This window comes from Hyla sarda, unplaced genomic scaffold (genome assembly GCF_029499605.1).
Source record: "Hyla sarda isolate aHylSar1 unplaced genomic scaffold, aHylSar1.hap1 scaffold_665, whole genome shotgun sequence".
NCBI classification, from domain to species: Eukaryota; Metazoa; Chordata; class Amphibia; order Anura; family Hylidae; genus Hyla; species Hyla sarda.
The window spans coordinates 51,627-79,603 of NW_026610681.1; the positions used below are offsets into that span (position 1 = coordinate 51,627).

Consider the following 27,977-nt stretch of genomic DNA (forward strand, 5'->3'; position numbering starts at 1 on the left):
TGCCCCCGAGGGTGGTGCTGAAGGTTTTTGTCACCCCCCGCAGAACTTTGCGATAGGGAACAACAGGGGGTTTCTGCACTACCCGGGGATGCCAAGTTTTTGCCGGGACTGTTTTTGCTTTGGTCATACCAGAGAGAACTGTACAACCGGGCAGGTTTGCAGGAACTGCCACAAGCCTGATCACCGCACTGCAGACTGTCCCGAGAAACGCAAGTGTCATTTCTGTGGTTCTTCGGATCACCTGGCTAGGAGTTGCCCCACTTACCAGTCCGGGGCACCCCGATCATATGCAATGGCTCTTCGAGGTGGGACAGTTCCTGAGGACTCCAATGCTGCCAGGGCAGGCGATGCAGAGGTTAGCGTGCTGACCAGTGAAGCAGAGTCTGCCCCTGTTTTTCCTTCCATTTCTAGGTCTGTTCCGGATGCTTTGGTGGCAGAGGGGGAGAAGGCGGAGTCTGTTTCAGGGGCATCTGTTTCGGAGGCCTCTGATCCCCCAGAGGAGATGACTGTGGACAAAGAATCCTTGAAGAGAAAGATGCCGGTGGAAGAATCGGAGGATGACTGTCCGACTCCTCAGAGTCAAAGGATTGAGGACTTTCCTAGCCCGGGAAGGGAGGAGGCAGGTGGAGGGTCGTCATGTCAGATTGATTCTGACTCCTCTTTATCCTCCCTGGGCACAGGTTATTTGGAGGAATGTTCAGTCAAAAATTTGACAAAGACTCTTAAGTTTAAGGAAGGGGAGGCAAAAAATAAGGGTAGAGGTCGGGGAAAGGCTAGGCCTCCTTTTGATAATGCTTGATTTTGTATTTCCTTTTTTTCCTTCAAATGTTTGAATGAGTTTAACAATTGGTTCTCTAAATGTCCGCAGTATTAGATCTTTAGAAAGGAGATCCGCCATTTTTGATTTACTTTCTAGATATTCTTTTGATGTTCTAGGTCTCCAGGAGTGCTGCTTGGATGGGGAGCCAAATATCTCCTGGCCTTATGGGCAATCGGTATGGTCTGGTTCAATGGAACGTAATTCGGGGGTGGGGATTTTGTTCAAAAGTAATGAGTTTGTTGTTAAAAAAGTTGTCCATATTGTTCCGGGTAGGGTATTATTAGTGCATTTTATTTTCAGGGGTTTCACATATAAAGTAATTAATGTTTATGCTCCAACTGGGAGGAAGGAAAGAGGGGAGGTGTTTGAGAAATTATATTTCTTTTTGAGTGGGAGGGATGATGTGTTCCTTATAGGGGATTTCAATTGTATAATAACAGAGGGGGATAGGAGTAGTACTACGGTGGGTGGTGGGTCTGGTTTAGACAGTACTAGTAAGCAGCTTAAAGAGATTGTAAATTTATTCGGGTTAAAGGATTCCTTTGTTGCCCATAATGATGGTACTATCGGTTATACATATTTTTCTAACAATACAAGTTCGCGTATTGATTTCATTTTTGTCTCAAAACTAATGTCTGTTTCTAATTTCAGACGGAGGAGGTTACCGTTCACGGATCATGCCTGGATTGAGTGTGTGGTAAAAGGTGGTGGTCTAAGTGAGTATGGAAAGGGTGTTTGGAAGTTGAATGTGTCTTTATTGGATAATGAATGTGTATTACAAGAATATAGGGAGCGTTTTGATGGATGGGTGTTGAGGAAGGATGCATTTTATAGTGTGGTTGAGTGGTGGGAGTGGGTGAAGTTAGAGACTAAAAGGTTTTTTATTAAAAAAGGGTGTGAGAAAGGGAGGAAAGATAGAGAAGAGTATGAGAGATGGCAAAGAAGGTTAGAGTATTTGTATGAATTGAGGCGTTTGGGGATGAGTGTTGAGAAGGAGATTGAGGAAGCTCGTGGAAGTGTGAATGAGTGTCTGGAGAGGAATGGAAGGAAGATTATTGCACAGGCTAGGGTTGAAGTGAAAGAGAAGGATGAGAAATGTAGCAAATTTTTCTTTAAAAAGGCATTCAGTAAAAAAACTGAGATGATGAGTGTTTTTAAGAATGATGGGGTAGAGGTCTTTGGTAAGGATGAGGTGTTAGAGGAAGTGTGGAAGTTTTATTCTGATTTATTCACGGAGAAGGAGCGGGACGTGACTCTAGAGAAGGAATGTTTGGGATATGTGGATAAGCGTTTGGATGAAATTGATGGGTTCTTTATGGAAGAGGATGTGAGGAAGAGTGAGGTGGAGGATGCTGTGAATGGGATGAAGAAAGGAAAGGTGGCAGGGAGTGATGGTTTGCCTGTGGAATTTTATCTTGTGTTTTGGGATATGTTAGGGGATTATGTATGGGAGGTGTGTAAGGAAGTACTTAGGAGAGGGAAGTTATCTAAAAGTATGAGTGAGAGTGTGACTGTGTTATTGTTTAAAAAAGGGGATAAGAGGGATCTTAAAAATTGGAGGCCTATAGCGCTCTTGAATTGTGATTACAAAATTATTGCTAAAGTTATTGCGAATAGGTTAAAGGATGTGATTGATTGTATGGTAGGTGAGGAGCAAATGTGTGCAGTGCCTGATCGTAGGATTTCTGAATGTCTGTTAGGTCTGAGGGATGTATTGTGGGACTGTAAAACTAGGAAGCAAGGTGTGGCTGTTGTTACGGTGGATTTTGAAAAAGCTTATGATAGGGTGGTGCATGATTTATTGTTTAGGGTTTTGAGGAGGATGAATGTGCCGGACAGAATGGTGAAGTGGATTGAATGTTTGTATAGGGACATTTATAGTAAGATTCAGGTCAATGGTTTTCTGAGTAGGGAGGTGAGTATAAAATCTGGAGTGCGGCAGGGGTGTCCCCTGTCGCCAATTCTTTTTATTTGTATGATTGAGCCTTTGTTGGGGATGATTAGGAGAGATAAGGTGATGCGGGGTATAGAAATACCTGGTAGTCATGGGAAGGATATGCGAGTGATTGGTTACATGGATGATGTTACTGTTGTATGTAAGTCAATGGCAGGGGTAAGGCGTGCTAAGTTATTGATTGAGTGTTTCTGTTTAATGAGTGGGTTTAAGCTTAATGTTGGGAAGAGTGGTTGTAAATTTTTTGAGGGGTGGGGAGAGAGTGGGTTGTGCGAGTGGCCTGTGAGAGAGGGGGGTGTGGAAGTGCTTGGGGTGGTGTTTGATAATGATTTGTATGGGAAAGAAAGTTGGGAGAGGGTTTTGGGGAGGGTGGGGAATAAAATAAACTTCTGGTCTTTAAGGACTTTATCGATTGAGGGAAGGATTCTGGTTATTAAAGCTGTTATAATTCCTATTTTGCTTTATGTTAATTATGTGTTTCCTCCACCGGATAGGTGTCTGGCAAGAATTATCAGGCAGATCTTTGTTTTCTTATGGAATTCAAGGATGGAGAAATTGAGTCGTGGGAAGGTGGTGAAAAGCAGAATGCATGGTGGGAAAGGAATGATGAATGTGGAAGTGTTCCTGGCTGTGAAGTATGTCAGTTTTTGTCTCGCTGTAAGTAAGAAGGAATGTGTGTTTGGGTGCATGGTAAGGTATTTGGCTGGTAATGTGTTGTTGAAATATAAGCTAATGGAAAGGGACTTAAGGGTACCTGTAAGTTTTGAGGTTTCTTGGTTCTATCAGAGAATAGGGCGGTGTGTCAGGAAAAATAATCTGGAATGTGTGACTGAATGGAATGATAGTAAGAAGGTGATGAAAGTGTTGGAGCAGAGAGAAACAGTGGAATGTGTGGGAGGTCTGTCTGAGAAGGATTGTAAGGTAGTGTGGAAAAATGTCAGTCACAAGGAACTGACAAATAAACAAAAGGACTTGTCTTGGATGTTAGCTCATGGGTGTCTGCCAACAAGGGAATTTCAGAGGAGAAGGAGATTGGTAGACAGTGAAGTGTGTCCCAGGGATGGTTGCGGTGGATGTGAGAATTATGTACATGTGTTTTGGGAGTGTGGTTATGCGAAGTCTGTGTGGAGAAAAATGTCTGGTCTAATTAAAAATCTTACTGGAATTGAAATCTTATCCTTTAATATGATGATGTTTGGTTTGTGTGCAGTGGAGAGAGAGAAGGCAAGAGTGTTATGGTTCATAGTAAATTGTGTAAAAGAGGTTCTGTGGGATGTAAGGAATATTAGGATTTTCAATCAAACTGAAGTAAGTGTGAAGGAGTGTCTGGGCATGATCCGTGGTAAAATTTACCTTTACGTATTATGTGATAGGAAAAACTATGGTTCTGATGATGCAGAGGGGATCTGGAAACACAAAAAATGGAAGTACTGGTTATGATTGTATTCTTATTTGTCTTTCTTTTTCTTTTCTTACAGATTATATCCTGATATGAAGGGACAGTTGGAGGGACAGAATCCGCTGCAATTTATTTTTTCTGAGGGAAAGTCATGAAGGGAAAGCTTTTTGTTATATGTACATGTAAAGACATGCTTCCTGTATATATTGTATATGTCAAATATGTGTTTTTCATGTGTTTTCAGATGAATATGTAATTTTTTGAATGATTTACTTGGTTATGTATTGTATATTTCCTTTTCAATAAAAAAAAAAAAAAATCTGTTCTTATCAGTTTAATATCTGATACGTCCCCTATCTGGGGACCATATATTAAATGGATTTTTGAGAACGGGGGCCGATTTCGAAGCTTGCTTCCGTCGCCCTATGCATTGACCCGATATGGCAGTATCTTCGGGTACAGTGCACCACCCCCTTACAGGGTTAAAAAGAAAGATTCCTACTTTCATTGCTACCTGCTTGCTGGCTAGCCAGCTAGCCAGCCCTGTGGGCCTTGCTGCTGCTGCAGCCAAAAAACAAAAGGTGGTGCTGCTGCTGCTTCTGCTGCTTCTGCTTCTGCTTGTGTCTGGCCCCTGTTGGAGCGTCCAGGCACAGGACTTCTGCTGCTGCTGACTAAATGGCCTCCTTAATTGGATCATTTGAGTAGCCAGCACACCTGTGCAGGTAGGGCATGACATGATAGGCAGCTGCCTTGATAGCGGGTGGGTGCTGAATGTTCCTAATTGACAAAATAAGATTAATGCTTATGAAGAAATATAAAATCTCATCCCTTCCCCAATATCGCGCCACACCCCTACCCCTTAATTCCCTGGTTGAACGTGATGGACATATGTCTTTTTTCGACCGTACTAACTATGTAACTATGTAACATAACATGGGGGGGGGGGGGTCTCCTGGCTGTTCACACAGGTGTGTCATTGCTGTACATTGACCATGCATTGCTTCTGTGGTATTGCAAAGGCAAAGACAAATGCTTCCAGCCATCCATTGCACTAATGGATTGGTCATCAGCTGGCTGTCTATGTCCCGCATCAATATAGACCAAAGTACAGAGGGTTAGGCTATGCTATTGTGCACCTACCTGATGCATCAGAAGGTGCGAGGCCCTTGCTAAATTCTGTGCACAGACTTTGAGATCTATGCTTTAGACTGTATCTAAACCTGCTCCAACATGGACTGACATTCTGGCCTACTTTCAGCCGATGCGACTTGTCTGTCGCTGAACAGTCGCTTTTTATGTATTCAGCACCTATGTATAATGTTGTAAAAATGCTCTAGAAGCTAAAGTCGCAGAAATGTCACACATATTTGGCCTGCAACTTTCTGTGCGACAAATTCAGACAGGAAAAATCAGTATAAATCCTTAGAAAATTATCCCCCAGTGTCTCCATCTGCTGGCGGTATTGAATAAGCATTGCTGCACTGATGGGGTATGCATTAGACGAAAAAAAAGAAGAAAAAGAAGAATAATACGCCCAGAAAAGAGGCGAAAAGGAGAAAAACGTAAAAAAACGTGAAAAAAAAGTAAGAGGAAGAGAAGGGAAAAAAAGGTGGAAATGGGTTTAAAAGTGATTTCGGCGGAGAAATATATATATATATATATATATATATATATATATATATATATATGCGCACACACACACATAGATATAAACGTATTCTCCGTTGAGATATTGCAGCCGCTGCTGTGTCCAGGCCCAGGAGCCTTAGCACTGTGCTGTGATGTCACTCAATACCACTGACATCACTAGGTGTAAACAACATCTCTCCTTTGCTGTGTATGTGACTATGGAGCTGTTTGGTGATGTCGTCTATTACGGCCTTCATAGAAGCAACAGGAGATTGTTGCATCCATCTTGAACCCTCAGAACTACAGTGCTATGATGTCACTCACTTCCACAGGCCTTGCAGAGTGTAAACAACAACAACCCAGCTTTGTTGTGTATGTAACCATAGGGATTTGTGATGTCACCTAGAACCTTCACAGCAGCGACAGCTTTATGAGGAGCATCAGCACTGCTCTGCCTGAGCAGAACCATCACCGCCATAGGTTGTCAAATAACCCGGATTTAACCCACACAGGTAAGTCCAATGGGGTGCAGGCATGTCCTCTATGCTTACAGCTTCCCGTGGGTGTTGGTTTGATACCGTTTGGGGACAGCCAAGGAGGCATCTGCAGGCAACAAAGGTAGGTGTGTGCTTGTGTGTGTGTTTCCTATGCAGATCCTAAGCCCAGTGTCACATGCAAGTAGGAGGAGTAAGAAGGGTTCCTGGCAAATCCGGGTTATGGATTGCATTTAAAAAGGCCCCGTGGGAGTGCAATGGGCCCCTGTCTTGCTGCTTAGCAATAATGGTATGGGTTTAGGTTCTGCTGTGTGTACTGGTGGTTGACTGCCCCCCAGCCCAGAGTGTGCATGGAAAATTGTCTGGCAGCCTCCCTGACAGCAAGCAGTGATAGTGCCCATGAAGGGGACCTTGTTGGGCCCGCCCCTTTCACGGTTATCGCTTCTCGGCCTTTTGGCTAAGATCAAGTGTAGTATCTGTTCTTATCAGTTTAATATCTGATACGTCCCCTATCTGGGGACCATATATTAAATGGATTTTTGAGAACGGGGGCCGATTTCGAAGCTTGCTTCCGTCGCCCTATGCATTGACCCGATATGGCAGTATCTTCGGGTACAGTGCACCACCCCCTTACAGGGTTAAAAAGAAAGATTCCTACTTTCATTGCTACCTGCTTGCTGGCTAGCCAGCTAGCCAGCCCTGTGGGCCTTGCTGCTGCTGCAGCCAAAAAACAAAAGGTGGTGCTGCTGCTGCTTCTGCTGCTTCTGCTTCTGCTTGTGTCTGGCCCCTGTTGGAGCGTCCAGGCACAGGACTTCTGCTGCTGCTGACTAAATGGCCTCCTTAATTGGATCATTTGAGTAGCCAGCACACCTGTGCAGGTAGGGCATGACATGATAGGCAGCTGCCTTGATAGCGGGTGGGTGCTGAATGTTCCTAATTGACAAAATAAGATTAATGCTTATGAAGAAATATAAAATCTCATCCCTTCCCCAATATCGCGCCACACCCCTACCCCTTAATTCCCTGGTTGAACGTGATGGACATATGTCTTTTTTCGACCGTACTAACTATGTAACTATGTAACATAACATGGGGGGGGGGGGGGTGTCTCCTGGCTGTTCACACAGGTGTGTCATTGCTGTACATTGACCATGCATTGCTTCTGTGGTATTGCAAAGGCAAAGACAAATGCTTCCAGCCATCCATTGCACTAATGGATTGGTCATCAGCTGGCTGTCTATGTCCCGCATCAATATAGACCAAAGTACAGAGGGTTAGGCTATGCTATTGTGCACCTACCTGATGCATCAGAAGGTGCGAGGCCCTTGCTAAATTCTGTGCACAGACTTTGAGATCTATGCTTTAGACTGTATCTAAACCTGCTCCAACATGGACTGACATTCTGGCCTACTTTCAGCCGATGCGACTTGTCTGTCGCTGAACAGTCGCTTTTTATGTATTCAGCACCTATGTATAATGTTGTAAAAATGCTCTAGAAGCTAAAGTCGCAGAAATGTCACACATATTTGGCCTGCAACTTTCTGTGCGACAAATTCAGACAGGAAAAATCTGTATAAATCCTTAGAAAATTATCCCCCAGTGTCTCCATCTGCTGGCGGTATTGAATAAGCATTGCTGCACTGATGGGGTATGCATTAGACGAAAAAAAAGAAGAAAAAGAAGAATAATACGCCCAGAAAAGAGGCGAAAAGGAGAAAAACGTAAAAAAACGTGAAAAAAAAGTAAGAGGAAGAGAAGGGAAAAAAAGGTGGAAATGGGTTTAAAAGTGATTTCGGCGGAGAAATATATATATATATATATATATATATATATATATATATGCGCACACACACACATAGATATAAACGTATTCTCCGTTGAGATATTGCAGCCGCTGCTGTGTCCAGGCCCAGGAGCCTTAGCACTGTGCTGTGATGTCACTCAATACCACTGACATCACTAGGTGTAAACAACATCTCTCCTTTGCTGTGTATGTGACTATGGAGCTGTTTGGTGATGTCGTCTATTACGGCCTTCATAGAAGCAACAGGAGATTGTTGCATCCATCTTGAACCCTCAGAACTACAGTGCTATGATGTCACTCACTTCCACAGGCCTTGCAGAGTGTAAACAACAACAACCCAGCTTTGTTGTGTATGTAACCAAAGGGATTTGTGATGTCACCTAGAACCTTCACAGCAGCGACAGCTTTATGAGGAGCATCAGCACTGCTCTGCCTGAGCAGAACCATCACCGCCATAGGTTGTCAAATAACCCGGATTTAACCCACACAGGTAAGTCCAATGGGGTGCAGGCATGTCCTCTATGCTTACAGCTTCCCGTGGGTGTTGGTTTGATACCGTTTGGGGACAGCCAAGGAGGCATCTGCAGGCAACAAAGGTAGGTGTGTGCTTGTGTGTGTGTTTCCTATGCAGATCCTAAGCCCAGTGTCACATGCAAGTAGGAGGAGTAAGAAGGGTTCCTGGCAAATCCGGGTTATGGATTGCATTTAAAAAGGCCCCGTGGGAGTGCAATGGGCCCCTGTCTTGCTGCTTAGCAATAATGGTATGGGTTTAGGTTCTGCTGTGTGTACTGGTGGTTGACTGCCCCCCAGCCCAGAGTGTGCATGGAAAATTGTCTGGCAGCCTCCCTGACAGCAAGCAGTGATAGTGCCCATGAAGGGGACCTTGTTGGGCCCGCCCCTTTAACGGTTATCGCTTCTCGGCCTTTTGGCTAAGATCAAGTGTAGTATCTGTTCTTATCAGTTTAATATCTGATACGTCCCCTATCTGGGGACCATATATTAAATGGATTTTTGAGAACGGGGGCCGATTTCAAAGCTTGCTTCCGTCGCCCTATGCATTGACCCGATATGGCAGTATCTTCGGGTACAGTGCACCACCCCCTTACAGGGTTAAAAAGAAAGATTCCTACTTTCATTGCTACCTGCTTGCTGGCTAGCCAGCTAGCCAGCCCTGTGGGCCTTGCTGCTGCTGCAGCCAAAAAACAAAAGGTGGTGCTGCTGCTGCTTCTGCTGCTTCTGCTTCTGCTTGTGTCTGGCCCCTGTTGGAGCGTCCAGGCACAGGACTTCTGCTGCTGCTGACTAAATGGCCTCCTTAATTGGATCATTTGAGTAGCCAGCACACCTGTGCAGGTAGGGCATGACATGATAGGCAGCTGCCTTGATAGCGGGTGGGTGCTGAATGTTCCTAATTGACAAAATAAGATTAATGCTTATGAAGAAATATAAAATCTCATCCCTTCCCCAATATCGCGCCACACCCCTACCCCTTAATTCCCTGGTTGAACGTGATGGACATATGTCTTTTTTCGACCGTACTAACTATGTAACTATGTAACATAACATGGGGGGGGGGGGTCTCCTGGCTGTTCACACAGGTGTGTCGTTGCTGTACATTGACCATGCATTGCTTCTGTGGTATTGCAAAGGCAAAGACAAATGCTTCCAGCCATCCATTGCACTAATGGATTGGTCATCAGCTGGCTGTCTATGTCCCGCATCAATATAGACCAAAGTACAGAGGGTTAGGCTATGCTATTGTGCACCTACCTGATGCATCAGAAGGTGCGAGGCCCTTGCTAAATTCTGTGCACAGACTTTGAGATCTATGCTTTAGACTGTATCTAAACCTGCTCCAACATGGACTGACATTCTGGCCTACTTTCAGCCGATGCGACTTGTCTGTCGCTGAACAGTCGCTTTTTATGTATTCAGCACCTATGTATAATGTTGTAAAAATGCTCTAGAAGCTAAAGTCGCAGAAATGTCACACATATTTGGCCTGCAACTTTCTGTGCGACAAATTCAGACAGGAAAAATCAGTATAAATCCTTAGAAAATTATCCCCCAGTGTCTCCATCTGCTGGCGGTATTGAATAAGCATTGCTGCACTGATGGGGTATGCATTAGACGAAAAAAAAGAAGAAAAAGAAGAATAATACGCCCAGAAAAGAGGCGAAAAGGAGAAAAACGTAAAAAAACGTGAAAAAAAAGTAAGAGGAAGAGAAGGGAAAAAAAGGTGGAAATGGGTTTAAAAGTGATTTCGGCGGAGAAATATATATATATATATATATATATATATATATGCGCACACACACACATAGATATAAACGTATTCTCCGTTGAGATATTGCAGCCGCTGCTGTGTCCAGGCCCAGGAGCCTTAGCACTGTGCTGTGATGTCACTCAATACCACTGACATCACTAGGTGTAAACAACATCTCTCCTTTGCTGTGTATGTGACTATGGAGCTGTTTGGTGATGTCGTCTATTACGGCCTTCATAGAAGCAACAGGAGATTGTTGCATCCATCTTGAACCCTCAGAACTACAGTGCTATGATGTCACTCACTTCCACAGGCCTTGCAGAGTGTAAACAACAACAACCCAGCTTTGTTGTGTATGTAACCATAGGGATTTGTGATGTCACCTAGAACCTTCACAGCAGCGACAGCTTTATGAGGAGCATCAGCACTTCTCTGCCTGAGCAGAACCATCACCGCCATAGGTTGTCAAATAACCCGGATTTAACCCACACAGGTAAGTCCAATGGGGTGCAGGCATGTCCTCTATGCTTACAGCTTCCCGTGGGTGTTGGTTTGATACCGTTTGGGGACAGCCAAGGAGGCATCTGCAGGCAACAAAGGTAGGTGTGTGCTTGTGTGTGTGTTTCCTATGCAGATCCTAAGCCCAGTGTCACATGCAAGTAGGAGGAGTAAGAAGGGTTCCTGGCAAATCCGGGTTATGGATTGCATTTAAAAAGGCCCCGTGGGAGTGCAATGGGCCCCTGTCTTGCTGCTTAGCAATAATGGTATGGGTTTAGGTTCTGCTGTGTGTACTGGTGGTTGACTGCCCCCCAGCCCAGAGTGTGCATGGAAAATTGTCTGGCAGCCTCCCTGACAGCAAGCAGTGATAGTGCCCATGAAGGGGACCTTGTTGGGCCCGCCCCTTTCACGGTTATCGCTTCTCGGCCTTTTGGCTAAGATCAAGTGTAGTATCTGTTCTTATCAGTTTTCATGCTGGTGGGGATGGGTGCTGCATGGAGGATGCAGGTGTACCAGGGCTTTCCGGGGCTGGTTCTGAGGAATCAGCTCGACGGCTGCCCCGATGTGACCTGTTCCCTCCGGGTCTCGCCATGAGGCTGAGAGGGTCTAGAGCCGAGGTACTTTTGTGCCTCGGGGAGTGGTGACCCCGAGGTGCCGAAACTCACTGGGAGAATAGGCTCACTGAGTTGAAGCACGGGCACCATAATCTCTTCACCTTGTGGCACTCACCTCTTGATTCCCGGCCTTCTGGCTAGGATCAGAGAAATTTTTATAGATCCGGCCGGATGTCCGGGCAGTATATCTGCACACATTCACTTATTTATTTATTTTTTGTCTCACTGTGTCACTTTTTGCGTGTTGTGTGTTCACAGGATTTGTCAGGATGCGGTAGCCCTTCTGGGTGTCCCTCCTGGCGGTCTAGGGGAGGTGTGTGTGGCCATTAGGTTCCGCACCTCCCTGCAAACACCCCGGGTACTCCTGCTTCGCAGGGTACCTACCGTAATCGGCTCTGCGGGCAGATACCTTGGCTAACGCCAAGGGGGATGCCGGGAGCATTTGTGGTCTCCTAGTAGCTTCGGCGAAAAGGGACATCGAACCTGGAACCTCGCAGGTACCTTTTGGTCCGGAGGCGAAGGGTAAGGTTTGTTGGGGGGCCTCTCTCCTATCGGAGAAGGGCTTGCGATAGACCGCATCCTTTGTGCACGTTTTTTTAGTGTAACACGTTTGCACTTTTTCTTGCACTTTGGGTGAATCGAAAGCACGTTCCTCGGCTTTAGATAAAAAACAAAAAAAAAAGTATCTGTTCTTATCAGTTTAATATCTGATACGTCCCCTATCTGGGGACCATATATTAAATGGATTTTTGAGAACGGGGGCCGATTTCGAAGCTTGCTTCCGTCGCCCTATGCATTGACCCGATATGGCAGTATCTTCGGGTACAGTGCACCACCCCCTTACAGGGTTAAAAAGAAAGATTCCTACTTTCATTGCTACCTGCTTGCTGGCTAGCCAGCTAGCCAGCCCTGTGGGCCTTGCTGCTGCTGCAGCCAAAAAACAAAAGGTGGTGCTGCTGCTGCTTCTGCTGCTTCTGCTTCTGCTTGTGTCTGGCCCCTGTTGGAGCGTCCAGGCACAGGACTTCTGCTGCTGCTGACTAAATGGCCTCCTTAATTGGATCATTTGAGTAGCCAGCACACCTGTGCAGGTAGGGCATGACATGATAGGCAGCTGCCTTGATAGCGGGTGGGTGCTGAATGTTCCTAATTGACAAAATAAGATTAATGCTTATGAAGAAATATAAAATCTCATCCCTTCCCCAATATCGCGCCACACCCCTACCCCTTAATTCCCTGGTTGAACGTGATGGACATATGTCTTTTTTCGACCGTACTAACTATGTAACTATGTAACATAACATGGGGGGGGGGGGGGGGGGGGTCTCCTGGCTGTTCACACAGGTGTGTCATTGCTGTACATTGACCATGCATTGCTTCTGTGGTATTGCAAAGGCAAAGACAAATGCTTCCAGCCATCCATTGCACTAATGGATTGGTCATCAGCTGGCTGTCTATGTCCCGCATCAATATAGACCAAAGTACAGAGGGTTAGGCTATGCTATTGTGCACCTACCTGATGCATCAGAAGGTGCGAGGCCCTTGCTAAATTCTGTGCACAGACTTTGAGATCTATGCTTTAGACTGTATCTAAACCTGCTCCAACATGGACTGACATTCTGGCCTACTTTCAGCCGATGCGACTTGTCTGTCGCTGAACAGTCGCTTTTTATGTATTCAGCACCTATGTATAATGTTGTAAAAATGCTCTAGAAGCTAAAGTCGCAGAAATGTCACACATATTTGGCCTGCAACTTTCTGTGCGACAAATTCAGACAGGAAAAATCAGTATAAATCCTTAGAAAATTATCCCCCAGTGTCTCCATCTGCTGGCGGTATTGAATAAGCATTGCTGCACTGATGGGGTATGCATTAGACGAAAAAAAAGAAGAAAAAGAAGAATAATACGCCCAGAAAAGAGGCGAAAAGGAGAAAAACGTAAAAAAACGTGAAAAAAAAGTAAGAGGAAGAGAAGGGAAAAAAAGGTGGAAATGGGTTTAAAAGTGATTTCGGCGGAGAAATATATATATATATATATATATATATATATATATATATATATATATGCGCACACACACACATAGATATAAACGTATTCTCCGTTGAGATATTGCAGCCGCTGCTGTGTCCAGGCCCAGGAGCCTTAGCACTGTGCTGTGATGTCACTCAATACCACTGACATCACTAGGTGTAAACAACATCTCTCCTTTGCTGTGTATGTGACTATGGAGCTGTTTGGTGATGTCGTCTATTACGGCCTTCATAGAAGCAACAGGAGATTGTTGCATCCATCTTGAACCCTCAGAACTACAGTGCTATGATGTCACTCACTTCCACAGGCCTTGCAGAGTGTAAACAACAACAACCCAGCTTTGTTGTGTATGTAACCAAAGGGATTTGTGATGTCACCTAGAACCTTCACAGCAGCGACAGCTTTATGAGGAGCATCAGCACTGCTCTGCCTGAGCAGAACCATCACCGCCATAGGTTGTCAAATAACCCGGATTTAACCCACACAGGTAAGTCCAATGGGGTGCAGGCATGTCCTCTATGCTTACAGCTTCCCGTGGGTGTTGGTTTGATACCGTTTGGGGACAGCCAAGGAGGCATCTGCAGGCAACAAAGGTAGGTGTGTGCTTGTGTGTGTGTTTCCTATGCAGATCCTAAGCCCAGTGTCACATGCAAGTAGGAGGAGTAAGAAGGGTTCCTGGCAAATCCGGGTTATGGATTGCATTTAAAAAGGCCCCGTGGGAGTGCAATGGGCCCCTGTCTTGCTGCTTAGCAATAATGGTATGGGTTTAGGTTCTGCTGTGTGTACTGGTGGTTGACTGCCCCCCAGCCCAGAGTGTGCATGGAAAATTGTCTGGCAGCCTCCCTGACAGCAAGCAGTGATAGTGCCCATGAAGGGGACCTTGTTGGGCCCGCCCCTTTCACGGTTATCGCTTCTCGGCCTTTTGGCTAAGATCGGGGTTTATTGCCTCGATCGGCGCTGAGGGTGCGAGTGAACTGCGCCGCGACTAGCTGCGTAGGTGATCAAGACTGTGGTACTCGTTACCGACAGATTTGGAAAGATGGCTGGATCCAACATGTCTGCAGTGGAGAAGACCGTACGCATCAAGGTGCTAACCACGGATCGTCTAAGAAACAGCATTGAATACATCGGCCATACCATTGTGGAGCGACTGGCAGGATTTTCCTTGAGCGACCTCTTTTGTGTCCAGGAGAACAAGCGCCAAGGTATTTATGACGTGTCCTTCTTATATGATGCTGACTGCCAGAACTTTTATGAGTGCTTAAAACGGAACAGTGGAAGTGAGGTTTTGCGGGATGTGTCCTTTTATCCCCTTTTTGAAATGGGGACAAAGACTTTGTTTATCCACATGTACAATCCGTTTGTTGATGTCTCTATGATTAAGAACTTCTTGAGCATCTATTGTGAGTCTATTGCTGGTGGTACTAAGCAGACAAGCAGCATTGGTGTATTTAATGGCACGTATAAGTTCTTTGTGAAGTTGCGGCTTGATGGAGATTGCATTGGAGGCGTTAAGCACCCTCCGGCGAACTTTACCATTGCTGGTTTCAGAGGTTATCTCTATTACTACGGACAGCCATCTTTCTGTAGAAATTGTCTATTGTTTGGACATGTGAAGGAGGCCTGCCCTGGCAGTAAGAAATGCAGGAACTGTAAGCAACCGGGGCATGAGGCGGGTGCATGTCCACACCCGAGGACCTGTGACCTATGTGGGGAAGCTGGCCATGTGTACAAGAACTGTCCAGTGTTGAAGAGGAGGGAGGAGGAGAGGAGAATGGAAGAGGAAATGGTGGAGAGGAGGAGGGCAGCTGCAGCTGCGGCTGCAGTGGTTCCTGCAAGAGAGAGCGTTATTATTGGAGAGGTACAGAGTCCTGTGGTGGTAGAGGAGCAAGTGAAGGTGGTGGAGGAGCAAGTGGTGGTGGAGGAGGAGCAAATGGCGGTGCAAGTGGAAGAAGGGGAGATTGAGGATGCTCCCAGTCCCCCGGCTGAGGAGTCGCCGCAAATTGAAGAGTGGTCTTCTTCTGAGGGTGAAGACCGTGAGGAGAGACATAGAGAGAGAGAGGATGACTTTGATCTTTTTCGTCCCCCCAAGAAGACGGCCAGGAAGCTTTCTGGTGGACAGATGGAGTCGACGCTGGTGGCTACGGACAATCGGTATCAACCGCTATCTGAGAGCGACATGGATGCGTGCTCTGCGGGAGAAGCTTCTCCCACACCGCTGAGGAAAGCTACCTAAATAACTTTCTTCTTTTCTGTCAAATTCTTCCTTAGGGTTGTTAAGATGGTGGTATGTCTTTTTTAGTCGGTTCTATAAACGTTAGAGTCTTTAGAAGTAAAGTCAGAAGGACAGTAATTTTGGAGGACTTGGCAGGGAAAAAAGCGGACATTATTTGTTTGCAGGAATGTGGGCTAAATGATATTCCGGGGAAGGGAGAATGGGCTTATGGTCCTGCTGTTTGGTCGGTGTCTGGGCATAATAGGAATGATGGGGTAGGGGTGCTTTTTAAGAGCTTTAAGTTTGAAGTTTGTAGTTATGTGGTAATAGAGGAGGGGAGGTGTATCATGGTGGAGGTTAAGGTGCAGGGGGTTAAATTTAGGTTGATAAATGTGTATGCGCCGGTAAGGAGGGAGGAGCGGGTGGGGTTGTTGGAGGTAATTAAGAGGTTTCTGCCGGGTAAAATACCTTTGGTGTGGGTGGGGGATTTCAACTGTGAAATTAAGGGGAATGTGGATGTATCTGGGAATATTCTTAAAAGTATGGTGTGTGACTTTAAGTTAAAGGATGTGGCTGAAGCGTGTGGAGTGTGTCCTTTGTTAGATACATATTATTCTGATAGTGGAAGTCATAGTTCCAGACTTGATATGTGTTTTGTGTCTAAGGGTGTGTTATGTAAGAATTATATGCAAGAAAAAGTAGGATATTCAGATCATGAGTATGTGTGTTGTGAGTTAGTATTGGATGCAGATTGTGTGAGTGGGAGGGGTGTATGGAAATTAAATGTTAAATTGTTGGAAGTGGAAGGAGTGTATGATAGATATGTTAATAAGTATAGGGGTTGGTGTAAGAAAAAGAATGATTTTCCTGATATATTGTGTTGGTGGGAATGGGTTAAGGGTCAAACAAAAGTTTTCTTTAAAAGAGAGGGATATAAGCGGAATGCTGGGAGGAAGAAGAAGTATGAATGGCTGAATAAAAGATTGGTGTTTCTCAATAAGTTAAAGAAGTATGGCTGGAGTGTGGGTGAGCAGATTGAGGTTGTGAAGAGTGATCTAAAAAATTGGTTGAATGAGAAAGGTAAAGAGTTGATGTATCAAGCAAAACTTGATAAGTTAGAGAAAGATGAGAAATGTTCGAGATATTTCTTTAAAAAAGCTATTGGGAAGAGAGAGGATATGGTAAGAGTGTATGATGATGATGGCTGTCTGGTTAAAGGTAAAGCTGTATTGGGAGTGGTTAAAAATTTTTATGAAGAGTTGTATGCGGTAAAAGATTGTGAAGAGGACTTGCAGGATGAAGTGTTGAGAGTGCTTGATAAGAGGGTGGATGGTAGTGAATATGGGACTCTGATGAGAGAGATTGGAGAGGAGGAAGTGAAGAGGACTGTGGATAGTATGTCAAGAAATAAAACGCCTGGAGAGGATGGGTTGCCTGTTGAATTTTATGCTTGGATTTGGGATGTTGTGAAGGATGATTTGGTGGAAGTGTATAGGTATATGTGGAGGAATGAGAGAATGGTGGAAAGTATGAAGAGTGGAGTGGTTGTGTTGATTTATAAGAAAGGTGATGTGAATGATGTGAGGAATTGGAGGCCGATAACTTTGTTGAATGTAGATTATAAGGTGTTTGCTAAAATAATTACAAATAGGATGAGAGATGTGGTTGAGCAGGTGATTGGAGAAGAACAAGTGTGTGGAGTGCCTGGGAGAAGAAAAAATGAAAATTTGTGTTTGTTGAGAGATTTGTTATGGGATAGTATGAGTAGGAAACAGGAGGTTGGAGTGATGTCGATAGATTTTGAAAAGGCGTTTGATCGTCTGTCACATAGGTTTTTGTTTAGAGTATTAGTGAGAATGGGATTCCCGGGTGATTTTGTAAATGTTGTAAGGATGCTGTATGATGGAGTATATAGTAAGGTTTTGATAAATGGTTGGATGTCTGAGAAGGTGAAAGTATGTTCTGGTGTAAGGCAGGGTTGTCCGTTGTCCCCTATGGCTTTTATATGTGCTATGGAGCCATTATTAGAGATGTTGCGGCGGGATAAGTGTGTTAGAGGGTTAAAAATTCCAGGGAGTGGTGGGAGAGAAGTCAAAGTTTTGGCCTACATGGATGATGTGTGTATTTTGGGAGAGTCTGTGGCTGTTATGAGAAGGGCAAAGTTACTAGTTGGATTGTTTTGTGGAGCGTCTGGGTTTAAGGTGAATTGGGACAAAAGTGAGTATAAATGTTTTGGTAGTATGCAAGGAAGTGAGGATGTGGGTATGAAGAATATTGAAGGTGGTATTCAGGTTTTAGGTGTTAAAATGGATGAAAGATTGGATGGGAGAGAAAGTTGGGATGATGTAGAGAAGAGAGTGTCCAAAAAATTGAGTCTTTGGAGGTTGAGAGATTTGTCTATGGTTGGGAAAGTGCTGGTTGTGAAAAGTGTAATATTGCCTATTTTATTGTATGTGGCAATAGTGTTTCCGCCAAGTTATATGGTTTTAAGGAAGTTAAAAAGAATTTTGTTTGTGTTTTTTTGGGGTACAAAAGTGGAAAGAGTGAGGAGAGAAGTTGTGATGAAGGATGGTAGTAAGGGTGGAATGGGATTTCCAAATCTAGATGTGTATTTGGGGGTGAATGTGGTGTTTGCGGTTAGAAGGATGATGAGAGGAGAAAAGAATTTTGCATGTATGTTGAGATATTTAGGTGGGCGTGTGTTATGCAAATTAGGTTGGCTGGAGAGAGATTTGAGAGTGCCTTATGCTTTTGTGTGCCCGAGTTGGTATTTGTATGTGGAAAAGTTTTTGGAGAGTTATAGGTTGATTGGTGTGAGAAAGGAGTTGTTTGAAAGTAAGAAGAATGTGTTTGGGTATGTCGCCGCAAGTGAGGTGGAGTGTCCGATTAATATGGTAAGAGGCCAGGATGTGTCTAAGGTGTGGAAGAGTTTAATGACAGATGGAATATCAAATAGACAGAGAGAGATAGGATGGCAGTGTTTGCATGGAGCCTTACCAGTAAGAGAGTTCCAAAGGAATAGAGGTATTGGAAGGAGTGAAATATGTCCGAGGGAAGATTGTAGTGGGGTTGAAAGTGTGATGCATGTGATTTGGAATTGTGACATGGCTCAGAATGTATGGAGAGGGATAGGTCCGTTGTGTAAGGAGTTGACTGGGATAAATAGGTTGTCATATGAGGTTGTGATGTTTGGTCTTAGTATGATTGGAAGAAAGAATGAAAGAGTGTTGTTTGTGTTGTTGGCGATTGTGAAGGAAGTCTTGTGGGATGTTAGAAATTTATATGTGTTTAAGAGAAAAGATGTGACTGTGGAAGGAAGTTTAAGAATGATTCTGGATAGGTTGTACACCGTTTATTTACATGATAAAAAGAAATTAGGTGAAATAGATGCAGAGGGGATATGGAAATTTTTGAAGTGGAGACATGTTGTAAGGGTGTAATGGTGATGGTATTTGAATTTGTTTTGAATTTGCTTTGAACAAATAAAGAATGACCTAATGATGAGTTAGACTTCACCATGAGTCAAAAATGACGCGTTATCTAAGTGGTGTTTAGTCTAAACCTGAAGGTTTATTAAAAAAAAAAAAAAAAAAAAAAAAAAAAAATCTGTTCTTATCAGTTTAATATCTGATACGTCCCCTATCTGGGGACCATATATTAAATGGATTTTTGAGAACGGGGGCCGATTTCGAAGCTTGCTTCCGTCGCCCTATGCATTGACCCGATATGGCAGTATCTTCGGGTACAGTGCACCACCCCCTTACAGGGTTAAAAAGAAAGATTCCTACTTTCATTGCTACCTGCTTGCTGGCTAGCCAGCTAGCCAGCCCTGTGGGCCTTGCTGCTGCTGCAGCCAAAAAACAAAAGGTGGTGCTTCTGCTGCTTCTGCTTCTGCTTGTGTCTGGCCCCTGTTGGAGCGTCCAGGCACAGGACTTCTGCTGCTGCTGACTAAATGGCCTCCTTAATTGGATCATTTGAGTAGCCAGCACACCTGTGCAGGTAGGGCATGACATGATAGGCAGCTGCCTTGATAGCGGGTGGGTGCTGAATGTTCCTAATTGACAAAATAAGATTAATGCTTATGAAGAAATATAAAATCTCATCCCTTCCCCAATATCGCGCCACACCCCTACCCCTTAATTCCCTGGTTGAACGTGATGGACATATGTCTTTTTTCGACCGTACTAACTATGTAACTATGTAACATAACATGGGGGGGGGGGGGGGGGTCTCCTGGCTGTTCACACAGGTGTGTCATTGCTGTACATTGACCATGCATTGCTTCTGTGGTATTGCAAAGGCAAAGACAAATGCTTCCAGCCATCCATTGCACTAATGGATTGGTCATCAGCTGGCTGTCTATGTCCCGCATCAATATAGACCAAAGTACAGAGGGTTAGGCTATGCTATTGTGCACCTACCTGATGCATCAGAAGGTGCGAGGCCCTTGCTAAATTCTGTGCACAGACTTTGAGATCTATGCTTTAGACTGTATCTAAACCTGCTCCAACATGGACTGACATTCTGGCCTACTTTCAGCCGATGCGACTTGTCTGTCGCTGAACAGTCGCTTTTTATGTATTCAGCACCTATGTATAATGTTGTAAAAATGCTCTAGAAGCTAAAGTCGCAGAAATGTCACACATATTTGGCCTGCAACTTTCTGTGCGACAAATTCAGACAGGAAAAATCAGTATAAATCCTTAGAAAATTATCCCCCAGTGTCTCCATCTGCTGGCGGTATTGAATAAGCATTGCTGCACTGATGGGGTATGCATTAGACGAAAAAAAAGAAGAAAAAGAAGAATAATACGCCCAGAAAAGAGGCGAAAAGGAGAAAAACGTAAAAAAACGTGAAAAAAAAGTAAGAGGAAGAGAAGGGAAAAAAAGGTGGAAATGGGTTTAAAAGTGATTTCGGCGGAGAAATATATATATATATATATACATATATATATATATATATATATATATATATATATATATGCGCACACACACACATAGATATAAACGTATTCTCCGTTGAGATATTGCAGCCGCTGCTGTGTCCAGGCCCAGGAGCCTTAGCACTGTGCTGTGATGTCACTCAATACCACTGACATCACTAGGTGTAAACAACATCTCTCCTTTGCTGTGTATGTGACTATGGAGCTGTTTGGTGATGTCGTCTATTACGGCCTTCATAGAAGCAACAGGAGATTGTTGCATCCATCTTGAACCCTCAGAACTACAGTGCTATGATGTCACTCACTTCCACAGGCCTTGCAGAGTGTAAACAACAACAACCCAGCTTTGTTGTGTATGTAACCATAGGGATTTGTGATGTCACCTAGAACCTTCACAGCAGCGACAGCTTTATGAGGAGCATCAGCACTGCTCTGCCTGAGCAGAACCATCACCGCCATAGGTTGTCAAATAACCCGGATTTAACCCACACAGGTAAGTCCAATGGGGTGCAGGCATGTCCTCTATGCTTACAGCTTCCCGTGGGTGTTGGTTTGATACCGTTTGGGGACAGCCAAGGAGGCATCTGCAGGCAACAAAGGTAGGTGTGTGCTTGTGTGTGTGTTTCCTATGCAGATCCTAAGCCCAGTGTCACATGCAAGTAGGAGGAGTAAGAAGGGTTCCTGGCAAATCCGGGTTATGGATTGCATTTAAAAAGGCCCCGTGGGAGTGCAATGGGCCCCTGTCTTGCTGCTTAGCAATAATGGTATGGGTTTAGGTTCTGCTGTGTGTACTGGTGGTTGACTGCCCCCCAGCCCAGAGTGTGCATGGAAAATTGTCTGGCAGCCTCCCTGACAGCAAGCAGTGATAGTGCCCATGAAGGGGACCTTGTTGGGCCCGCCCCTTTCACGGTTATCGCTTCTCGGCCTTTTGGCTAAGATCAAGTGTAGTATCTGTTCTTATCAGTTTTCATGCTGGTGGGGATGGGTGCTGCATGGAGGATGCAGGTGTACCAGGGCTTTCCGGGGCTGGTTCTGAGGAATCAGCTCGACGGCTGCCCCGATGTGACCTGTTCCCTCCGGGTCTCGCCATGAGGCTGAGAGGGTCTAGAGCCGAGGTACTTTTGTGCCTCGGGGAGTGGTGACCCCGAGGTGCCGAAACTCACTGGGAGAATAGACTCACTGAGTTGAAGCACGGGCACCATAATCTCTTCACCTTGTGGCACTCACCTCTTGATTCCCGGCCTTCTGGCTAGGATCAGAGAAATTTTTATAGATCCGGCCGGATGTCCGGGCAGTATATCTGCACACATTCACTTATTTATTTCTTTTTTTGTCTCACTGTGTCACTTTTTGCGTGTTGTGTGTTCACAGGATTTGTCAGGATGCGGTAGCCCTTCTGGGTGTCCCTCCTGGCGGTCTAGGGGAGGTGTGTGTGGCCATTAGGTTCCGCACCTCCCTGCAAACACCCCGGGTACTCCTGCTTTGGCAGGGTACCTACCGTAATCGGCTCTGCGGGCAGATACCTTGGCTAACGCCAAGGGGGATGCCGGGAGCATTTGTGGTCCCCTAGTAGCTTCGGCGAAAAGGGACATCGAACCTGGAACCTCGCAGGTACCTTTTGGTCCGGAGGCGAAGGGTAAGGTTTGTTGGGGGGCCTCTCTCCTATCGGAGAAGGGCTTGCGATAGACCGCATCCTTTGTGCACGTTTTTTTTTTAGTGTAACACGTTTGCACTTTTTCTTGCACTTTGGGTGAATCGAAAGCACGTTCCTCGGCTTAAAAAAAAAAAAAAAAAAAAATCTGTTCTTATCAGTTTAATATCTGATACGTCCCCTATCTGGGGACCATATATTAAATGGATTTTTGAGAACGGGGGCCGATTTCGAAGCTTGCTTCCGTCGCCCTATGCATTGACCCGATATGGCAGTATCTTCGGGTACAGTGCACCACCCCCTTACAGGGTTAAAAAGAAAGATTCCTACTTTCATTGCTACCTGCTTGCTGGCTAGCCAGCTAGCCAGCCCTGTGGGCCTTGCTGCTGCTGCAGCCAAAAAACAAAAGGTGGTGCTGCTGCTGCTTCTGCTGCTTCTGCTTCTGCTTGTGTCTGGCCCCTGTTGGAGCGTCCAGGCACAGGACTTCTGCTGCTGCTGACTAAATGGCCTCCTTAATTGGATCATTTGAGTAGCCAGCACACCTGTGCAGGTAGGGCATGACATGATAGGCAGCTGCCTTGATAGCGGGTGGGTGCTGAATGTTCCTAATTGACAAAATAAGATTAATGCTTATGAAGAAATATAAAATCTCATCCCTTCCCCAATATCGCGCCACACCCCTACCCCTTAATTCCCTGGTTGAACGTGATGGACATATGTCTTTTTTCGACCGTACTAACTATGTAACTATGTAACATAACATGGGGGGGGGGGGGGGGGTCTCCTGGCTGTTCACACAGGTGTGTCATTGCTGTACATTGACCATGCATTGCTTCTGTGGTATTGCAAAGGCAAAGACAAATGCTTCCAGCCATCCATTGCACTAATGGATTGGTCATCAGCTGGCTGTCTATGTCCCGCATCAATATAGACCAAAGTACAGAGGGTTAGGCTATGCTATTGTGCACCTACCTGATGCATCAGAAGGTGCGAGGCCCTTGCTAAATTCTGTGCACAGACTTTGAGATCTATGCTTTAGACTGTATCTAAACCTGCTCCAACATGGACTGACATTCTGGCCTACTTTCAGCCGATGCGACTTGTCTGTCGCTGAACAGTCGCTTTTTATGTATTCAGCACCTATGTATAATGTTGTAAAAATGCTCTAGAAGCTAAAGTCGCAGAAATGTCACACATATTTGGCCTGCAACTTTCTGTGCGACAAATTCAGACAGGAAAAATCAGTATAAATCCTTAGAAAATTATCCCCCAGTGTCTCCATCTGCTGGCGGTATTGAATAAGCATTGCTGCACTGATGGGGTATGCATTAGACGAAAAAAAAGAAGAAAAAGAAGAATAATACGCCCAGAAAAGAGGCGAAAAGGAGAAAAACGTAAAAAAACGTGAAAAAAAAGTAAGAGGAAGAGAAGGGAAAAAAAGGTGGAAATGGGTTTAAAAGTGATTTCGGCGGAGAAATATATATATATATATATATATATATATATATATATATATATATGCGCACACACACACATAGATATAAACGTATTCTCCGTTGAGATATTGCAGCCGCTGCTGTGTCCAGCCCCAGGAGCCTTAGCACTGTGCTGTGATGTCACTCAATACCACTGACATCACTAGGTGTAAACAACATCTCTCCTTTGCTGTGTATGTGACTATGGAGCTGTTTGGTGATGTCGTCTATTACGGCCTTCATAGAAGCAACAGGAGATTGTTGCATCCATCTTGAACCCTCAGAACTACAGTGCTATGATGTCACTCACTTCCACAGGCCTTGCAGAGTGTAAACAACAACAACCCAGCTTTGTTGTGTATGTAACCATAGGGATTTGTGATGTCACCTAGAACCTTCACAGCAGCGACAGCTTTATGAGGAGCATCAGCACTGCTCTGCCTGAGCAGAACCATCACCGCCATAGGTTGTCAAATAACCCGGATTTAACCCACACAGGTAAGTCCAATGGGGTGCAGGCATGTCCTCTATGCTTACAGCTTCCCGTGGGTGTTGGTTTGATACCGTTTGGGGACAGCCAAGGAGGCATCTGCAGGCAACAAAGGTAGGTGTGTGCTTGTGTGTGTGTTTCCTATGCAGATCCTAAGCCCAGTGTCACATGCAAGTAGGAGGAGTAAGAAGGGTTCCTGGCAAATCCGGGTTATGGATTGCATTTAAAAAGGCCCCGTGGGAGTGCAATGGGCCCCTGTCTTGCTGCTTAGCAATAATGGTATGGGTTTAGGTTCTGCTGTGTGTACTGGTGGTTGACTGCCCCCCAGCCCAGAGTGTGCATGGAAAATTGTCTGGCAGCCTCCCTGACAGCAAGCAGTGATAGTGCCCATGAAGGGGACCTTGTTGGGCCCGCCCCTTTCACGGTTATCGCTTCTCGGCCTTTTGGCTTCGATCCTGTGCGGTTTACCGGGCAGGGTAGGAGTCGGAAGGGGTGGTGATCGGGGCCCTCTTTTGCGGGGGGCCCTGGATTGTTACTGGGTTGCGATAGTGGGTATCTTAACCTGCAAAAATGAGCGGAGAGAGGACTCGAGGACTCGAGGATACGATGCGGATTTACGTTCCTGGCGAACACCGGGGGACGATTGGATTGGATCAAGTTGTGCTGGAGATTCTTCGCAAGCTCCAGTACCTTCAGGTATGGCATGTAATCGCTATGCAAGATTTCCCTAGGCAAGGGATTTACGATATAACCTTTTATGATTCTGAGGTTTGCCAGAGGGTCTACATGGACTTAGAAGTGATGAAGAGGAGGAATGAGCCAGCTATAATGAGTAAGGTGAAAGTGGAACCATTATTCATGAATATGTCTAAGGTTGTTATAGTCCATATGTACAACCCGAAGGTTTCGGATGAGATGGTGACCAATTTTTTGTACCGATATTGTGATGAAGTTAAATTTCTTGGAAGACTCAAGAACAGACATGGGTACTTTAATTGTAAAAGGAAATTTGTTGTAAAATTTAAAAAGGACGAAGGAATGGAAGAGGGAAGGAAGAGTATACCACAGGTATTTTCTATTGGAGGAGAAAGAGGTTTTTGTTTTTATGAAGGACAGTTGCAGTACTGTAGACGTTGTCACGCTTATGGACATGTACAGGAGTCTTGCCCTGAGCAAGGAGTATGCTGCAGGAATTGTGGGAAATCAGGTCACAACTCGGGTGAATGTACTGAGAAGAAAACGTGTGATATCTGTGGTAGTGAGGAGCATTTGGCTAGAGGATGCAGTTTATGGTATAGAAAGAAAATGAGCTATGCTGACGCAGCAGGAAATAGAAGAGAGGAAAGAGGAGAAAGGCCATTTCCACGTGTTTTTGGTGTGAATGCTGAGGTGACTCAGGTGATTGACGAGAACTCTGTAAAAGGGAGTGCAGCAGGTGTGACAGTGCAGCACATGAATACTCAGGAAAAATCTGGAAAAGGGGAGGAGGGTGACTCCACTGGTGTGCATTGTGAGGAGACTGGTGTTGGTGAAGAGTTTACTGAGGTCAGTAAGAAGAAAGCACGTAAAGGGAAAAAAGAGAAAGTGGTGGAGAGTGTGGAGACTGTGTGTAGGGAGGTTCCCCCATGTGAAGAAACAATTGAGGATTTTGAATGCCCAAACCCAGTGGTGGGGGAAGAGGAGGGGATGGAGTTTCAGGAGAATGAGAGTGGGAGATCCCTAACACCTGGGCAGAGGGTGATTAGTGGGGAGGAGAATGTAACATCTGAAGAGGAGGAGAAGGAGGAGGAGGAGGGGGAAGATGAAGATGAAGATGCAAATGGAGGCTTTCAAGGTAAAAGTAAAAGGTGTAAGAAAGGGAGTTGGTCAGGGGATCAGACGGATCCTGTGTATGGAGGTGAGGAAATGATGGACAGGGACTCTCAAGTGGGGTCGCCTGATTGCTATGGGATGCTGCTAAGGAAGGTTGAAGGTCAGAATACTAACTTCTAGTTAAAATGGATGTTAAGAAAATGGATTGCCTTCTTTCCTTTTTAATGGCATTGGTTGTGGCTACTCTTAATGTTCGGAGTATAGGAACAACCATCAGAAGAGCAGCAGTTTTTGATTTTTTGGAGAATGTGAAGGGAGATATATTTTGTTTACAGGAGTGTGCAATTAAGTCTGCACCTTGTGTAGATGAATGGAAGAGAGGGCAGTCTTTTTGGTCTACATGCACAGAGAATAAAAATGAAGGTGTGGGGATTTTATTGTGTAACAGGGACATTAAAGTTTTAAATTGCCAAGTTTTAGTACCAGGTCGTTGTATGGTTTTAAATTTTGAGTTTTTAGGCCAGAGAATGAGAGTTTTTAATGTATATGCGCCAGCAGAAAAACAGGCACGTGTGTTATTTTTAGAGTCTCTTAAACTTTTTATTCCTGGTCGTGATGGTACTATTATTGTTGGTGATTTTAACTGCATTAGATCCGTCAATGATCGTGAGAGCTCTGCTAAGGTTAGAACTGATATTACTTCAAATGTTTTAAACCAAATTATTCAAGACTTACATTATTCTGATGTGGGACTGATGGTTAGCACTGATGAAAGATACACCTATATATCAGATAGTGGCCGCTGTAAATCCCGGATTGATTACATTCTTGTCTCTGAGGGGATTAAGGTGGTCCGGTGCAATCAAATGATGTCAACTTTCTCAGATCATAAGATGGTGTCGGCAGAAATAAGTATTGCAGAGTCCTTTCATTTTGGTAGAGGGCTCTGGAAATTAAATGTAAGTCTATTAGAAGATGAAGAAGTAATGGCCGGTTTTAAAGATTTTTTTTTATCTTGTACTTCTAAACAATCTGTTTTTAGTAATGTTTTAGCTTGGTGGGATTGGGCAAAAAGTGAGTTTGCTAAGTATTTTAAGTTCATTTGCATAAGGAGGGCACAAGAAAAGAGGAGGGGTTATGAAAGGCTTATCTCACGTTTAGAAACTCTCTTTAAGTTTAAACATGTTGGTGTGGAGGTGGAGGAGGAAATTGAGAAGGTGAAAATTGAGATGAAGAACAGGTTGTTGGAAAGAGGTAGAAATATTGTTTTTAAATCCAAAGTTCAACATTTGGAGGAAAATGAACAATGTACAAGATATTTCTTTAAAAAATGTTTTAATGCTAGGGGTGTTTTTAAGTCTGTTTTAACTCCTACAGGGGAAGTTGTTGGTGATGAGATGGTGAAGGAGATTGGCAGATTTTATGAAACACATTTTAGTAATAAGAGCAGAGCCAGTGAGACGGAGATGAATAATTATTGTAATATTTTAGAGAATAATGTCCCTGAAGGAAAAAGTGCATTTTTAATTGAGGAAGTTTGTGAAGGGGAGATCAAGCAGGCTCTGGACATGACAGCGAAAGGGAAGACACCGGGCTGTGATGGCCTCCCCTTTGAGTTTTATTCAGTTTTTTGGCATATTTTAAAGCAAGATTTTACACGGGTGGTGCAATATGTTTTTAACTCAGGTATTTTAGCGGAGTCTATGAAGAAAGGAGTTATTACCTTGATACATAAGAAAGGTGATGAAAGAGATTTGAAAAACTGGAGGCCGATCACATTATTGAATACAGATTATAAGATCATTGCAAAGATTGTGGCGAACAGGATGAGTGACATAGTTGAGCACCTTGTTGGAGAATACCAAGTTTGTGCAGTGCCAAATAGGA

General features: G+C 44.6%; 4 non-coding genes and 4 pseudogenes across 4 annotated transcripts; all 8 read left to right on the forward strand.

Annotated features, from left to right (window-relative positions):
* Positions 1 to 4,464: 4,464 nt before the first annotated feature.
* LOC130343048 (U2 spliceosomal RNA) lies at positions 4,465 to 4,645 on the forward strand (annotated as a pseudogene).
* Positions 4,646 to 6,733: 2,088 nt separating this feature from the next.
* On the forward strand, positions 6,734 to 6,924 carry LOC130343004 (U2 spliceosomal RNA). Its single transcript, XR_008882439.1, has one exon. It is a non-coding gene; the product is annotated as a U2 spliceosomal RNA (small nuclear RNA).
* A 2,085-nt stretch (positions 6,925 to 9,009) lies between these two features.
* Positions 9,010 to 9,200, forward strand: LOC130343045 (U2 spliceosomal RNA). The gene has a single exon (XR_008882476.1). It is a non-coding gene; the product is annotated as a U2 spliceosomal RNA (small nuclear RNA).
* A 2,075-nt stretch (positions 9,201 to 11,275) lies between these two features.
* Positions 11,276 to 11,435, forward strand: LOC130342991 (U2 spliceosomal RNA; annotated as a pseudogene).
* Positions 11,436 to 12,127: 692 nt separating this feature from the next.
* Positions 12,128 to 12,313, forward strand: LOC130342980 (U2 spliceosomal RNA). The gene has a single exon (XR_008882425.1). It is a non-coding gene; the product is annotated as a U2 spliceosomal RNA (small nuclear RNA).
* Positions 12,314 to 19,284: 6,971 nt separating this feature from the next.
* Positions 19,285 to 19,477, forward strand: LOC130342989 (U2 spliceosomal RNA). Its single transcript, XR_008882432.1, has one exon. It is a non-coding gene; the product is annotated as a U2 spliceosomal RNA (small nuclear RNA).
* Positions 19,478 to 21,574: 2,097 nt separating this feature from the next.
* On the forward strand, positions 21,575 to 21,734 carry LOC130342992 (U2 spliceosomal RNA; annotated as a pseudogene).
* A 659-nt stretch (positions 21,735 to 22,393) lies between these two features.
* LOC130342987 (U2 spliceosomal RNA) lies at positions 22,394 to 22,613 on the forward strand (annotated as a pseudogene).
* Positions 22,614 to 27,977: the final 5,364 nt, after the last annotated feature.